Source organism: Nelumbo lutea, chromosome 1, assembly GCF_056320005.1.
Source record: "Nelumbo lutea isolate HS-2025 chromosome 1, American lotus-T2T, whole genome shotgun sequence".
Classification (NCBI taxonomy): Eukaryota; Viridiplantae; Streptophyta; class Magnoliopsida; order Proteales; family Nelumbonaceae; genus Nelumbo; species Nelumbo lutea.
This window is the reverse complement of record NC_142684.1, coordinates 192,087,145-192,103,632: the sequence shown is the minus strand read 5'-3', so window position 1 is coordinate 192,103,632 and position 16,488 is coordinate 192,087,145.

Sequence of the window (16,488 nt, the reverse complement as noted above, 5' to 3'; positions counted from 1 at the left end):
ACTTGGAAAAATTTTACATCATGGACTCATAAACAGTACCTTCTTAGGTTGTTGACATTCTAGGCTCGAGGCACCTACTTCCCTTCCATGGTCTCGAGCTCATACGTGCTTTCCTCGAACACCCATTTTACATGGTATGGACCTTTCCAATTTGGTTCTAGCTTACCCACGCCGGGCTCAGGTACCATAACCTTCCAGAGAACCAGGTCGCCGCCATGAAACTGCCATTTCTTGACCCGAACATTATAGTACCGAGCTACTCTCTGCTCGTATGCTGTTGTCCGAATATAGGCTAAGTCTTGCACCTCTTCTACTAGGTTCAGGTTGATGTAGATTTCGTCATCGTTTGCTTTCTCATCATAGGCCTCAAGTTGCAATATGAGTACCTAGATCTCTGCTGGGATCACCACCTCTGTACCATATGTGAGGTTGAAGGGAGTTTCACCCATCGCGGTCTTGATAGTAGTTTGGTAGGCCCAAAGGACACTGGATAGCTCATCTACCCACAATCCCTTAGCTTGGGTCATGTGAGCTTTTAGTCTGCGAAGAATCGCCCTAATGGTTACTTCTGCCTATTTGTTCACTTGAGGGTGTGCCATCGAGGTGAAGTTTTGCTGAATTCCCATCTCGGCGCACCAATTTTGAAACTTGATATCTTCGAACTGCTTCCCATTATCGGATATCAATACCCTGGGTAGCCTGAAGCGGCGTACTATGCTCCTCTAGAAGAAATTTTGTATGCTATGAGCTGTGATGGTTACTCTAGGCTCGACTTCCACCCACTTTGTAAAGTAATCTACTGCCACAACCAGGAACCTCCTATGCCCGGTTGCCAGCGGGAAAGGACCGAGGATGTCAATTCCCCACCACGCAAAGGGCCATGGGCTGGTAAGGTATTTCAAATCGGCAGCAGGTTGATGGTGGATATTGGCATGCCTCTGACATTTGTCGCACTTCATGACGAGTTTGAGTGCATCTGCCTTCATTGTGGACCAATAGTAGCCTTGCCTTAACACCTTCTGTGTGAGGGCTCTGCCCCCTAAGTGTCCTCTGCACAGGCCTTCATGGGTGTCGTGAAGTACGAGCTTAGCTTCTAAGGGTCATAGGCAACGCAGGTAGGGGAGCGTGAAGGATCTCTTGTACAGCCGTCCATCTTTGAGGATGTACCTGGCTGATTGATGCTCTACCCTCCAAGCTGCATTGCGTTCTATAGGAAGGGTCCTGTGGAGAAAATAATCAACTAGCGGGTTGATCAAGCTCGGTTCTGCTTGCAACACGGGAATGACCTCTTCAGCCCCCCGAGAATGCTGGGCTGAGGTAGGTCCTCTATGTACAAAGTTCGCATAGTGTTGTCACTCGTACTCGCTAAATGTGATAAGTTGTCAGCCTTAGCCTTCTTGGACCTTAGAATTTGCTTGATGAAATAGGAGTTGAAGCTAGGTAGGATCTCTCTGACTTTGGCTAGGTAAGTTGCCATAGTTGGGCAGTGGGCTTCATAGTCGTCAGTGACTTGGTTGACCACTAGTTGTGAATCGCTACATATGATAAGGTCCTTCACTCGCATTTCCTTTGTTAAGTTCAGCCCGGCAATCCGTGCTTCATACTCTACCTCGAATCCAAATCGAAGAGCATACTCTAGCTTCGCCTCGCTTGGGCCGTACAGTATCAGTCTCGCACCACTTCCTCATTGGTTGGACAAGCCATCAACGTGGAGGATCCAGGGCTCCTCATCCCAGGTTGGTACTAGTTTGACCGGGTCCAGTGCTGCATTGGTTGACGCCTCCGATGTGTGAGCGAGCTCAATTAGTTCAGGGGCCAGCATGCTAAACGTGCACTCTACTACGAAGTCTGCCAAGACTTGGGCTTTGATTGGTGATAGTGGCTCGAACCAAATGTCGTACTTGCTCAGCTCGATGAACCACTTCGCTAATCTTCCAGACACCTCAAACTTGAGTAGAATTTGCCTCAGGGGTCTGTTGATGAGGACAACGATAGTGTGGACCTGGAAGTACAGGCATAGTTTCTGGGTTGCTGTGACTAGCGCGTATGCTAGTTTCTCGATCTCTGGATACCTAGTCTCTGCATCCTGCAAAACTTTACTAACATAGTAGATGGGTCGTTGGACCTGGTCTACTTCCTTGATTAGTACCAAACTAACTACTTCGTCACTCGCGGAGAGGTATAGTTTTAATTCGTCCCCCTCTTTGGGTCGAGTTAAAACCGGTGCGGTACTTAGGTACCTTTCCAACTCATCAAAGTTGAGCTGACACTTTTCAGTCCATTCAAAATTCTTGCTCTTTTTCATTGCTTTGAAAAAGGGTAGGCATTGGCCCGTTGACTTAGACATGAAATGGCTTAGGGCAGCTACCCGGCCAGTCAGCCTTTGGAATTCCTCTATTTTCCGAGGTGGTCTCATATCTAGGATTGCCTTTATCTTTTTTGGGTTGGCTTCGATGCCACGTCAGTTGACTATGTAGCCTATGAATTTATACGATGTGACTTTAAAGACACACTTATTTGGATTTAATTTCATATTATCTCCTTAAAATTTGAAAAATGTCATTTAAATCATTTAACAAAGAGTTCAAAAACTAGGTCTTCACGATCATGTCATCAACATAACATTCTACTTTATTTCTGATCAACGACTCAAAAACTTTATTTACTAGGCGCTGAAATGTTGCCCCAACAATTTTCAAACCAAAGGGCATAACTTTTTAACATTATAGCCTGAGCTCAGTTACAAATGAAGTCTTGTCCTAATCAGCAGGGTCCATCCCAATCTGGTCATAGCCGGAGTAGGCATCTAGAAAAGTCAACAACTCATGCTCCGAGGTCGCATCTAATAGGCGATTAATTTTGGGCAGTGGGAAGCAATCTTTCAAGTAGACTCTGTTCAGGTCAGTGTAGTCATTGCACATGCACCACTTGCCATTGACCTTCTTTACCAACACTGGGTTGGCGACCTAGCTTGGGTAATGGACTTCCCTGATAAAGTCTGCGGCGAGTAGCTTTCGACCTCCTCATCGACCACCTGCCACCGCTTTGGGGTGAGGTTGCATTTTCTTTGTCTTACTGGCCTAACTAATGGGTCCACATTAAGTTTGTGAATTATTATTGCAGGGTCGATTTCGGGCATCTCCGCCGTGGACCAAGCAAAAATATCTAAGTCTTCAAGCAAAAATATCAGAGTGGTTCGCTGACTAAGGCACTGATCTGAGGAGTTTTGGTCGGCTTGGTCTCGGAAACTAGTATGTGGATAATTTCTTCTGTCGGGGCAGCTCGCTTCTTGGTGTACTCCACTGGTTGCTCGAACTCGACATCATCCGCCAGCTTCACCTTTCCTTTTAGGGCAGCCACGTGGCATTTTCGTGATTTGAACTGGTCACCTTGCATGACCCCCACACTGTACTAAGTTTGAAATTTCATCGCCAGCTAGAAGGTGGACACTATCGCACGTAAAACGTGTGTGATAGGTCGACCTACTACCGCATTGTAGGGGGATGGAGTCATGACTACCAGAAGTGTGTGCTCAAACCGTGCAATGTTCGGCCACGTTTCTACCTCCACAGGTATTGTGACTCGACCAAGAGGCCTGACCTCTTCACCGCTGAACCCTACCAAGGGTGTATCTGCTGGCTTCAGGTTGCTCTGCTGCAACTGCAATTTGCCAAAGGCCTCCTTGAAGAGTGTCTGCTGAGCTGCTTGAGTCCACTAAGATCCATCTCACCTTGAAGTCGTTGATCCTTAGCTTCACTAATAAAGCATCATCATGTGGGTAATGGATCCCACATGCATCTTCTTCAGTGAAATAAATAGGTTCTTTGAACTGAGGTCGCTTTAGCGGATTCTCTTCCTCGTGTTTCAACTCACAGATTGAGGTTCTCTCGACTGCTGATGTACATCCTGTTATGATGGATTTGCAGGTGATCATATTGATCACTCCACGAATTGGCCTCTCCTATGGTAGTTGCCGAGGTGGCTATTCATTTTGCCTACTAGTCTTGGGGACAGATGTACATTCTACAATGATGGACCCACTGGTGATCATATTGATCATCCGCGAACTGGCCTCTCCTTTGGTAGTTGTCAAGGTGGCTGCTCGTTCTATTTGCTAATCTTGGGGGCATTCCTCTTTTGATCCCCCTGATGATCCCCTTGTCGGGTCTCCCCTTAGCCTGGGCAACCATTTGACAAAGGAGGAGTCCTTTATGGCCATTAAGATCTCTCATCGCTTAGCATTCAGAGGGGTATAGTTCGTTCTCTCTACTAGTGGGTTCCTGGAATGTCGGCCTAGCTTGTGGCCGCGCGAGGGGTATCTGCTTATTGACTTGCTTCTTCTCCTGCTTGGGGACTTACTTTTCTTTCTTTTTTGCCCACTGTTGCTCGTCCCTTCATCCTCTCTCTTCCTCTTTTTAGTCGGTGGATTATCATTCTTTTGGTTAATCTCCTCCTCGGTACCGATGAACTGGCCGACCAACTTAAGGAACTCGGTGATATTTTTTGGTTTGTTGGCTACCACATGCCACTTGAATTCTCTATGGGTGATTGCCTTCTTTGCTATAGTGAGACATACAACTAGATTGAAGTCCAGTATCTACAGACAAGTGTCATTGAAGTGCCTGATGTAGCTTCTAATTGATTCTCCCTCCTTCTGGACCACATTCAGAAGGTTCTCCTATGACTTCGGGCATTTCTTGCTGGCGATGAAGTCCGTAGTGAACAGGTCAGAAAACTGCGCCCAACTCTTGATGGAGCACGGTGTGAGGTTTCTATAATAGGTCCGAACTACTCCCCTAAATGTGGTGGAGAAGGTCACACACATGCAGGTTTCGTCAACCCATTTGAGATTGAAAGGAATCCACGTGATCGTTGGGATCAAACGACCCATCATACTTATCTAGAGGTGGGATCTTGAAGTCTTTTGGCATTGGGTCAGCTAGGAGCTTAGGGCACAGAGGGGATGACCGGCTAAGCAAGAGAGGCACAGTCTTCGTTGCTCCGAGGTTACTTCTTCTCTTTCTTTAACTCGTTCTGCTTGTTGGCTAGGCTTTACTGGTGAGCTGTTTCTGGCTGAAGAGCGACGAGCCTTGTGACATCGCCACTATTGCTTCTTCCCTGGGTCAGTGTTGGTGCTGCTAACCTCAGTCTGATCCAGTACCTCAAGCCTAATTCTTTCGTGCTCCTGGACATTGTTGCAAGGTGGGTTTGGGTTCCTTCTTGCCGAGTTCTCTTGGTTGTGGAGTTTGCACTAGCTACAATGGAGCACTGAAGGGGTTGGCCTTGAGCTCGCACCTCTGGCCCCGAGCTTGTTATTATCTCTCCGTGACCCATCGTTCTCTTGCTGGTTGACCCTGTTGAGCTAGCTGACCTTGAGCCTATTTCTCAGGTTTCCTTGTGATTCTGTAAGAATGTGTTAACTGTCCCTCCTCCCATGAGCTGGAGTCTGGCCCTTGGGAGGGACTGGCACCTGCGAGGTCCCCTCACCCTGATAGGGGGATCGACAGACGTTTTGGTTGGTTCTGGTCTTGCTCCTAGTGCAACCCTGTGTGCCAAGGTGGAATCAATTACTTGTTCAACTGTAGCGGTGGAAACTGCTGTTGATATTGCTGGTACAGATAGCACTGTTGAAACTGCTGGCATTGTTGGACCTGTTGCATCTGGATCTGTATTGCCCGAACACACTGGACGAGGTCATGGAATTGGGAGTACTTGACTCCAGGGAGGATCACATATGGCTTTGAGAGGGTCGTGCCCATCGGGGGGAGTGGGACACTCACTTGTAGGGTGGCCTGTGGTATAGACAGTGATGAGACCCCTGAAGTTGTGAGGGGAATAATAAACTGGCCGATACATACCGTTGGGCCTTGAGGAAAGGTTGATTGCTGATCTTGCCCCCAGGTGACGTTCATTTCGATGCTTTTCCCGGTGTTGCTGGAAGAGTCCATTGAAGTTGGGGTAGAGACTAAAGCTGCAACTAAGATTGGGATGACCTTTCGATCATTTCACATAGATGGCGACAATTGATAGTGTGCGATCTGAAAGCTCCTAACTAGAGAATTGCCTGCACGTACTCGCATGGCGAGCTGGACCAATCTACAAAGCATGGCTCAGAGAGACTGTAAATCAATATAAATAGCAAAAACAATCATCAATACATTACCATTAATTAGTAGAGATTATCATTACTTCCATAAATTATTTAATAATGATAAATAAAATTAGTATAATAATGATTAATATGATTAATATATACTATATTATATAGAGTGACTCAGTCCACGTGGCATCTTCCTCTTCCAATTTTGCTCCAAAATCCCCATTCCCGTTTTTACAAAATTTTGAAATTTTTTATTATTTTAAAGCCAAGAAATTGAGCTATTAGACCAATCAGATCTCAAGTCTCAACACTTTCTCACCCCAACAAACAAATTTAAAGTGGAGTCATAATTTATTGTGAATACGATTATTGTTCTCACGCTAACTAACCCACGATTCCTCTCAAAATAGAACCTACGGTTGTGTTCATTATCTTTCAAACCAAACCTGACAGCTTCACCATGGACAACATCAAAACAGGGGAGAGAGCAAGAATAGAGAGCAGCAGGAACATAACGAGAACCAGTTGTTGTTTGGGCTTACACTTTCTAAAAGAGTTCTCTCTCATGGATGCACCAGTCCCATGGCCTCGGACTTGTTGACGTTAAAAGATGGAGGAGAGCATGAACAAACAGAGAACAATAGCTTGCATTGCTGCAGCAGTCATTTTTTGGAAAATAATAGTTTGAGATTTGTGGAGAGGCATACGAACGATCAACATCAAACACAGTCCAATCAGCGGTTGTTCATTCTTACATGTATGCCTTTCACATAAATTTTTTTTTTTTTAAACCTATTAGCTGTTTACGAGGTTTTAATCGCCAACGAATTCGTTGGACGGCATTTGGGAGGGAAAGAAGGGTGGATATCTCACCCCTGTTTTGATTTGTTCACTTGCGTCAAACTATGTTGTTGGGTTAGAAAGATGAATTTAATGGGATGGATTTTGGGCAGCCGCTCCAGATCCGATTCCAAACCCACTATTTAAATTTAAAACATAAAAGTTAGTTCACCTTTGGTCTAATCACACCGGTCCATCTCTTTTTCAACGAGCCGGTCCATTTTGGTTTTATTAATACACTCTTTAATTCATTTTAAATAATACACTAGTTTATTGATTATTTAACCAATATACAATTCTTGAAAATTAATAATTGATTAAGCATATGGCTGACATTCAATATATCCTTTTGATCATTTTTACCAGCAAATTAGGCATTGGGTTTTATTAGCATCGCATGGGCCCCTGCTAGTTAATCATTACAACATTCAAGCCAACGAAATTAATAAATGCATATTAACTTTATGACGTCGTTGTCATTGTCTCATTGATACTTTTCCAATGTTATTTTTTTCAGATTCATATAAGGTATTCATGAAAAAAAATTACTTTCCTTAGCTATTATTTATTTGAATAAGTGATACCTATCTTCTAGATAGATAATTAAATTTTCTTTATTCTAACAATGACTTCTTATAGCTAAAAAAATCATTGTATAATTTACCTAGAAATCAAAAGAATATAGGTAATCTTATCCTGAATCCCGAATGAATAACTTTTTCTTTTTGAAAACGGGGTCATATGTGGATACAAACATAAATATAAATGCCTAAATATATATTATTAGATTGGAAAAGATAAGGGTATATCCATACTTCATTCAATTATAAAAATTGGAGTTATTAGGGCCTTAACCATGTTTTCTTTTTACTCATCCAAAATTAAATACTATTATGAAGGCCAACATGACATGGGTTCATTAAGTTGCATGTAAAATGAAGCAATATGAATTCTTTTTTCTAAAAATAGCTATTTTATGATGTTTGTTTCACATAAATGGTCATTGAAAAATTAATATTTTCCAAAAAGCGAGCTTCTACGAAAAAAAAAAAAAAAAGTAGGAGTAGGTTAGGTCTATTCTGTAAGCCCTTGGCTTAGACCAGCGTCTAATTTTGAGGCCCATTTTAAATAGGGCTTTCCAGGCCCAACAGGCGTTGATAGTATAGGTATACATGAGATAGGTTGGTGTGCCACAACAAAACTCAATACCATTAATTCATAAAATATATGCATAATATATAAATAATAAATATTAACAAAATCTCATTTTAGTGGTAGTATCAAATATTAGTTTAACTTTGATTTCTTTTTTTCCTTTCCTCTTTTATATTATACTTTTGGTGTCAATTGTTTCTCAAAGTTACCCGCATTAGGCCCAGTCAGGCCAGATCCATTTAAAGTTTAACAAATTCTAAGCCCGTAACTGTCCTAGTTTTACAGGCTCAGATCTACTACCCACAAGCTATTCGCAGAAGGGGAACTTAATGCAAGGAAACCACCAAAGTACATGATTATAACATTTTAAGGGTTCTTAACAGTGCCCTACGTAATCATCAATCTTACATTCTTGAATCTTCTGCTATTTTCAATTTCATTTCATTTTATAGAGTATGATGTTTTACATTTAATTAAACACGTAACCAATCAACCGGCATCATAAAATCGGTAATCAATAGGTTTTATCAAAATTCACAGAGAGAGAGAGATGAATCATAAAAAGCCCAATATGTGTAATGGGCCCAATAGTAATAAGAGATCCGGACTCCTGTTTGTGGATAGTTTTTATCGTGAATGGATAAGTACAAGAAAAAGAAGTGCTATTTGGGTTTTGTAATTGGAGAAATAATTCAGACATTTTAAAAGGCTAATAATCATTCAAAATATAAGTTTGAGGGCATTATTGGCATTTAAAAGGGAATCTTAAGTGGATTTATTGATGTAAACACCAAAATATAGAAACTAATAGTCAATAAAAAATGGGTTCTTCCGATAAAATGACTGAAAATTATCAAGGAGAATCTAAACCCAATATACCAAGCGGTTTCAACCTGACTTTTCTTAACCTCTTAAACATGATGTAATTATCAATTGGGCTAATTACATCTAATATGATAAGACCACGATTATATTTGAGATTTAGATGATTTGCAGTTACAGGTGTGTGCTTCTTGTCATCATTCTACATTTTAAAAATGGGTATTTGGTGGCATCATTGTGTTTTACAAGTATTCCATTTTCCTTGTTTTTTAAAACAGCACACACCCACGCACAAAGAAAAAAAAAAGGAGTTATAGCAGATAAAGACAATTTTTAAACTCTGCTATCAATAAAAGTAATAAATTTAATAAAATTTTAAAGATAAATTAATTTTTTTAAAATAATATATAAAAGAGATAAAATTACTATTTGATGTAGCGCGATCCGGGCACTCCTAGCTGACTGCTGACTGGCTCCTTGTTGGCAACGAGCGGGACCTCAGAAGATGAAAGGAAGGATTCCCGGGGGTTTACCCAGTGGGAATACTCCGATGCTTAAGTTAGTACTGTGTATGGAAAGTGAAAGGAAGAACAAAGGCTAAGAGTAGAGGTCGCACAGTTTTCCTATACTCAAGAGATGTTTTGGTCCTCTTTTTTAAGAAGAAGTTTCTCCTCTGTCCTGAGGGCTTTTATAGGGGTGCTCCTTGGGAGATCAGACATAACCGCCACTGGGCTCCCTGCTATAGCCGTTACCTGCCAGGGCTACGCAGGTGACCGTTGTGAAGTACTCCTTACCTGGGCGAGTGACACGTCTCCAAAGTGACAGGCACGCCTCCACCTACTGAGAGATGTGGGTGCAGACTGCCCAAAGGACAGGGACTGTGCCGTTAGTAGGGGATATGGCGCAGTTTGACTAGTACGGCCTGTCAAATAGAAGCTTCCTGCGGAATGCTCGTGCGACCCATTCACGAGCTACTTTGTAGCGAGCTAGGAATACTTCAGGTGTACCCTTAGTAGAATTAGTCTTCGGGATGACTTGTCTGCTTGGGAGTTCAGGCGAGCTGGTTTTCTTAGCTTGCGAGCTGAAGTTGCCTCGGAACATCCCTTGGGGGGTAGCTCGGGGAACTCGGAGCTTGCGTCATGGCGAGCTACTTTAGGGGCCTGTTAGTTGTACCGGACCACAATATTGAGTTGTCACTTACGTTGAGTCAGTGTCCACGTATCGCTATTTCATAGATCAGGTCAAATCACCCTTCATCAATTGCCCCCCACTCCTCGGGCTAAGGGTATCGCCTTAGCGTGGGGAGTTTATGAAGCGCGATGGGCTGATTTGGCCAAAATTCAAACTTGATTGACTACCCTCATTAAATGTGTTCGCGAGAATCAAGAGATCTTCTGTCTTCCCTGACTTTTCAGATTCCGAAAAAGTGATGAGGTGGCCTTTAATTCTGAATGTCGTGCGGCTGCGACTACCTCAATTGTGGAAGATGTGCTGCCAACTGCCTTCGGTTTTTAGAAGGCGTGCGGTCAGGAAATCTGCGGACCGTTGGATCTGCTTTGATTCGGGCCATTAGTTTGAAAGGGCGAGGGCTATAAATAGGGCCCCCCTCAGGCCCTACCTTCCTCCACGCCATCCTTTGGATTCTGAGGTCGCATACTTCGCCTGGCTTACTCGAGTTCTTCAGTCTACTTCATTTCGTCTTACTCTGCTGAGTCCCAATCGCCGTTAGCCATGTCTGGGTACCCACGTCATGCCAGGATGATGATGCTCCCTCGAGCTTGGGGGGAGCCTGGGAGCGTATCCGGAGGCCCAGGAAGCCTCTGGCGATACGGCATCTACTTCTATGGGAAGGGAGCTTGATACCTTTGGCCCTTCCTTAATGACAACAGAGAGACTCAGGTCTCTGATCTGCTACTTTCGTCTCCCTAGGGACTTGGTTTATAGCCTCCCTACTGGCAACTTCCCTTGGGAGCACGGTCCCAATGATATAGTAATCTTTCAGGAACAGCTCGAGGCTGGCTTGCGTCTCCCCCTGCACCCCTTGATAGTGGAGGTGCTAAATCATTTTAACATCACCATTGACCAACTTCATCCCAACGCCATTCGAAACATGGTTGGGACTATATCTTTGTGTTACGAGTATTGTCTCCCTTTAAATCTTGATATTTTTGCTTCTATCCTTTGTATAAAGAATGCTGCTCTTGGGGTTCCACCGAAGAGGCACTTTTATTACCTCTCACCCCGTCGCGGCTATAAGCTCTTATATGAGCTGCCGAATAAGATTCTCACCTCGAAGCGGGACTACTTTGTGGTCCGTAACCCTGAGAGGTGGCCCTTTCCTACTACTTGAAGGGGCGCTATCCAGGACCCCGGGGCCGAGCTGGACCCTGAGACTCAGAAAATGATGCTGTCCTGGGCGTTGGTAGGCTTCCGTTGCTTAGACTACTTAGCCGAGGAGAAGCTCGTGCAGGTAGGCTTGAGCCCGGGTAGGTCGGTCTTTTAGGTCGCATAGTGCTTTGCGACTTGTGTACACATGCATTTTGTTTATTATCAGACTAATACCTTGTGGTCTTGTAGCAGCCATCATGTCTAGTGCTGATTTACGCTGCCTTCTCTCGGGCAGTCAGAGACGCCAAGCGAAGAGGACGTGCCCCGACCGAACCCCACCTTCGGGAAGCACTGAGTTCAGGTCTGCCGAGTTAGTCCTTACCTCTCTTTCGCTCGAGGTTCCGATGCCCCCCTGAGGGGACTAGTGGGACTAACCCTAGGGGAAGTGAACTCCCTCAATCAGGGGAGGTATCCTTCAACCCCCTTCAGCCCCGTCCTTACCCCCGATTCCCAGTGGGAAATTGGGAAGGGGTAAATGATTATCTGGTAGCCCGTTGGAGGAGTCGGAAAGCAATTACCAATGATGAAATCGCTCAGTGGGGAAACATGGAGCCCAGGGATTTATCCGCGTTCGCCTCTGCTCACTGTATGGTGGTAAGTGACCTTTTTCCCTCTTCTCTTGTTTTGCCCTTTCCTGCTATCTTTTGATATTTCTTTCTTGCCAACAGGTAAATTCTGCCATTCATGCCATGGCTCTCCAAACGCACATCCATCGCATCGACGCTCTCGACTAGTGTGCTACCAACCAGAAGCTCCAGGTTGAGCTTGACCGGATCCAGGGCGAGCTCCAGTACACCCGCAAGGGGAGCAAGTCTCGGGAGCTGCTCGTCCATGACCAGGAAGCTCAAATCGCTCGGCTTATTGAAGAGAGCGCACGCTACAGGGAGGAGTCGTCGAGGATGGCGGGGGAGAGGGAGATTCTCAGGCAGTAGATGCGGGACTTGGAGTCCACTCTTCTGAACCGGACCATTGAGCGAGAGAAAGTGGTCTGTGATTTTAAAGACTCCTAGGAATTTCATGACCTCCAGGCGGAGTATGGTTCGGGTTCATACCGCTCAGGGATTAAGCTCTGCCGGTGGCTGGTTCAAAAGAAGTTCTCCGGGCTCAACCTCGACAGCATTACTATGAAGAGTCTGTCTCCTGAGACAGCGGACCAAGCGGATGAAGAGGAGCCCGATTCTCCAGAGGATGAGGAGGCAGATTCTTGAGGTGGCGTTTCTCTGGGCTTCTGCAGCTTCTGGGTGCCGTAAACCCGGTCTTTCACAAGTTTTCAGTTGGGCGGTTGTGCCCTATGATGATGGAACCTTTCCCGAGCTGTTTAGCTCGGTTATTGCACTTTGTCATTCATTTTTTTTTTGAATAAATGAAAGTTTCTTCCTTCTTCTGAGTATGATGGACTTCCTTTATTTTTACTAAAGCAATCTCATCACTTGAGCTGTTAAAGTTACATACTTGAAGTAGGGCTCTTTGGTAGGCATTATCCCAATTTGTCAAGTTTAAGGCCCGTGTTATATCACGGAGTGATTACAACGTATGCCCGAGCTAAGCATTGGTTGGCTATTTCTTGGTTCGGCCAACGTATCAGGACAAACTATGCTTCGCAGGGCTTAAACCCGAGCTACTTACGCTTTTAATATTTCATACCTTGCCTTTGCCACTAAAGTGTCTTTTCTTCACGCCGAGGTCTTTGTTAGTTTGGTGTTTTGGCCCTTAGGCTTTGGGAGGGACCCGCAGTCCGCTCTTGGATTTTTCCCAGGCAGAAGTAGCAACTGGGGTCTTCTTGTGCCGAGGTCATGTTAGCTCGGTATTATGGCCCTTAGGCTTTGGGAGGGACCCGTAGTTCGCTCCTAGACTTTTTATTTTTTTTTCAGGCCGGAGTGGCAACTGGGGTCTTCTTGTGCTGAGGTCATGTTAGCTTGGTATTCTGGCCCTTAGTCTTTGGGAGGGACCCATAGTCCGCTCCTGGATTTTTTATAGGTAATATTGCCTCAAGTTACAATATTCCATGCTCGAGGTACTTGTTTCCCTTCGAGGGTCTCAAGCTCATATGTTCCTTCCCCGAGCACTCGTTTCACTCGGTAAGGACCTTCCCAGTTGGATCTGAGCTTGCCAGTACCAGGCTCAGGCACCATAGCTTTACGAAGGGCCAGGTCGCCAACACGGAGGTTTTGCCTCTTGACCCTGGCGTTATAGTATCGAGCTACTCTCTACTAGTAGGCTACGGTCCTAATGTATGCGAGGTCCCTCACTTCATCGAGTAGGTCGAGGTTGGTACATAGCTCATCTTCGTTTGTTTGATCGCTGTATGCTTCCAGGCGCAATGTAGGTACTTCAATCTCTGCGGGAATCACTACTTCAGTGTCGTAGGTGAGATTGAAGGGTGTTTCTCCCATAGTAGTCTTCTCCGTGGTTCGATAGGCCCATAAGACACTAGGTAGTTCATCTGCCCACGATCCTTTAGCTCGGCTAGGAGAGGTGCCACACTGGCTACTACTTCACGGGGTTTGGACTCGACCGATCTGGGAGCTCCGGGCTCACCCGAGGTGGGAGCCTCGCGCTCAACCGGAATAGGAACTTCGGAGTTGAATGTGCATTCGACTATGAAATTTGCTAAGGCTTGGGCCTTAATGGCAGTTTGTGGCTTGTAATAGAGGTCGTACTCACTGAGCTCAATGGCCCACTTCATCAACCGACCAGAGACCTCGGGCTTAAGCAAGACTTGTCTCAGAGGTTTGTCGGTAAGGATGATAACAGTATGAGCTTGGAAGTACGGCCGGAGCTTCCGAGCTGTAATTATCAATGCGTATGCTAGCTTCTCCATCTCCGGGTATCTCGTATCTGCTCCCTACAATACTTTACTAATATAATAGATGGATTGTTGGACCCGATCTACTTCCTTTATTAGTACCGAACTGACCACTTTGTCGCTCGCCGAGAGGTACAGTTCTAAAACATCGCCCTCCTCGGGCCGGGTTAAGATCGGCACACTAGAGAGGTAATTCTTGAGCTCGTCAAATGCGAACTGACAGTCTCAGGTCCACTCGAACCCTTTGCTCTTGATTTCCTTAAAGAACGACAGACAATGGTCTGCCGATTTGGACATGAAGCGACTCAGGGCGGCTATGCGGCCATTCAACCTCTGAACCTCCTCTAACTTACGGGGTGGTCTCATGTCTAAGATGGTCTTAACCTTATCCGGGTTGGCTTCAATGCCACGCTGGTTAACGATGTATCCTAAGAATTTACCTGAGGTCACGCCGAACACACACTTGTTTGGATTTAATCTCATGTTAAACTTATGCAAAATTTCAAAAACAGAATGCAAGTCTTGTACTAATTCATATGAGAATTGAGTTTTGACGACCATGCCGTCTACATAGTATTCTACTTTTCTACCAATTAACGGCGCAAACAATTTATTTACAAGTCTCTGAAAGGTTGCCCCTGCGTTTTTCAACCCGAAGGGCATAACCTTGTAACAGTAGAGGCCGAACTCTGTGATGAAAGCAGTCTTTTCTTCGTCTGCCGGGTCCATCTTGATCTGGTTATAGCCCAAATAGGCGTCCAAGAAACTGAGCAACTCATGCCCTAAGGTTGCGTCCACCAGATGGTTGATTCAAGGGAGTGGGAAGCAGTCATTCGGACAAGCCCGGTTCAGGTTGATGTAGTCGACGCACATGCACCACTTGCCATTGGGCTTCTTTATTGGGATGGGGTTGGCTACCCAGCTCGGGTATTGTTCTCTTATGAAGTCCGCCACGAGGAGCTTCTTGACTTCCTCGTCGACCGCTTTCCACCGTTTTGGGGCTAGGTTGCGTTTCTTCTGTCTAACGGGGCTAACTACAGGATCAATGTTCAGCTTGTGAGTTATGAGTCTGGGGTCTATACTGGGCATTTCTGCCGCGGACCATGCCAAAATATCTAAATTTTGAAGTAAAAAGCTTACCAGTTCGGATCGTAGGGGCTCCTGGACGGAAGCGCCAATCTGAAATGTCCGAGTTGGGTCTGTTGTTGAGGTCGGGACCATGAATGTTTCTTCCATGGGCGCGGCCCGCTCTTCGCCTTGCTTCGTGGGTTGTTCCAGTTCGAGGTAATCGGCCACCATGGTTTTTCCCTTTAGGGTGGCAATGTAGCACTTGCGGGACTCAAGCTGGTCGCCCCGCGCTACTCCCACACCGAAATCTATTGGGAATTTCATAGCCAAGTGGTAAGTGGAGACCACCGCTCGTAGGACATGGGTGATCGATCGGCCTATTATGACATTGTAGGGAGAGGGGGTCGCTACCACCAGGAAGTTGTGTTTGAATCTGACCACACAAGGCCATGTGCCAATCTCTACAGGTACTGTTATCTTCCCAAGGGGGCGGACTTCCTCTCCGCTGAAGCCTACTAAAGGGGTGTCCGTAGGCCTCGGATCGCTTCTCTGCAACTGAAGCTGGTCGAACGTAGCTTTAAAGAGGATGTCGGCCGAGCTACCTGAGTCCACGAGTACGCGCCTGACCTCGAAGTCGTTGATCCTTAGCTTTATCACGCGTGCGTCATCATGGGGGTAGTGGACCCCTCGTACATCGTCTTCTGTGAAGAAAATTGGATCTCCCGTCTTCGGCCGCTTTGGGGGGTTTTGCTCTTCCTGGGCGGCCTCACGAACTGACGTCCGAGCTGCTACTGAGGTGCAACTCACGACGATCGAACCTCTCACTATCATGTGGATGGTTCCTCGAATTGGCCTCTCCTCCGGAGGCTGCTTCTGCCGTTGTTCGGCCAGCCCTCGAACTGACGTTCGCTTTGGGGGGTTCTGCTCTTCTTGGGCGGCCTCACGAACTGATGTCCGAGCTGCTGCTGAGGTGCAACTCGTGATGACCGAACCTCCCACTATCATGTGGATGGTTCCTCGAATTGGCCTCTCCTCCGGAGGCTGCTTCTGCGGTTGTTCGGCCAGCCTACTGCTGGACTCCGGAGCGTCTCTACCATGCTCCCCTTGCCGACCTACTCTATTACTATTACTATTATTATTATTACTATTATTATTATTATTATTATTATTATTATTATTATTATTATTATTTTGTACAAAGTTTCTCAAATATCCGCAACGGATGAACTCCTCTATCTCGTCGCGGAGGTTTTTACGGCTTTCAGTTCTATGACCGTGGTCTTTGTGAAAACTACAATACAAACTCTTA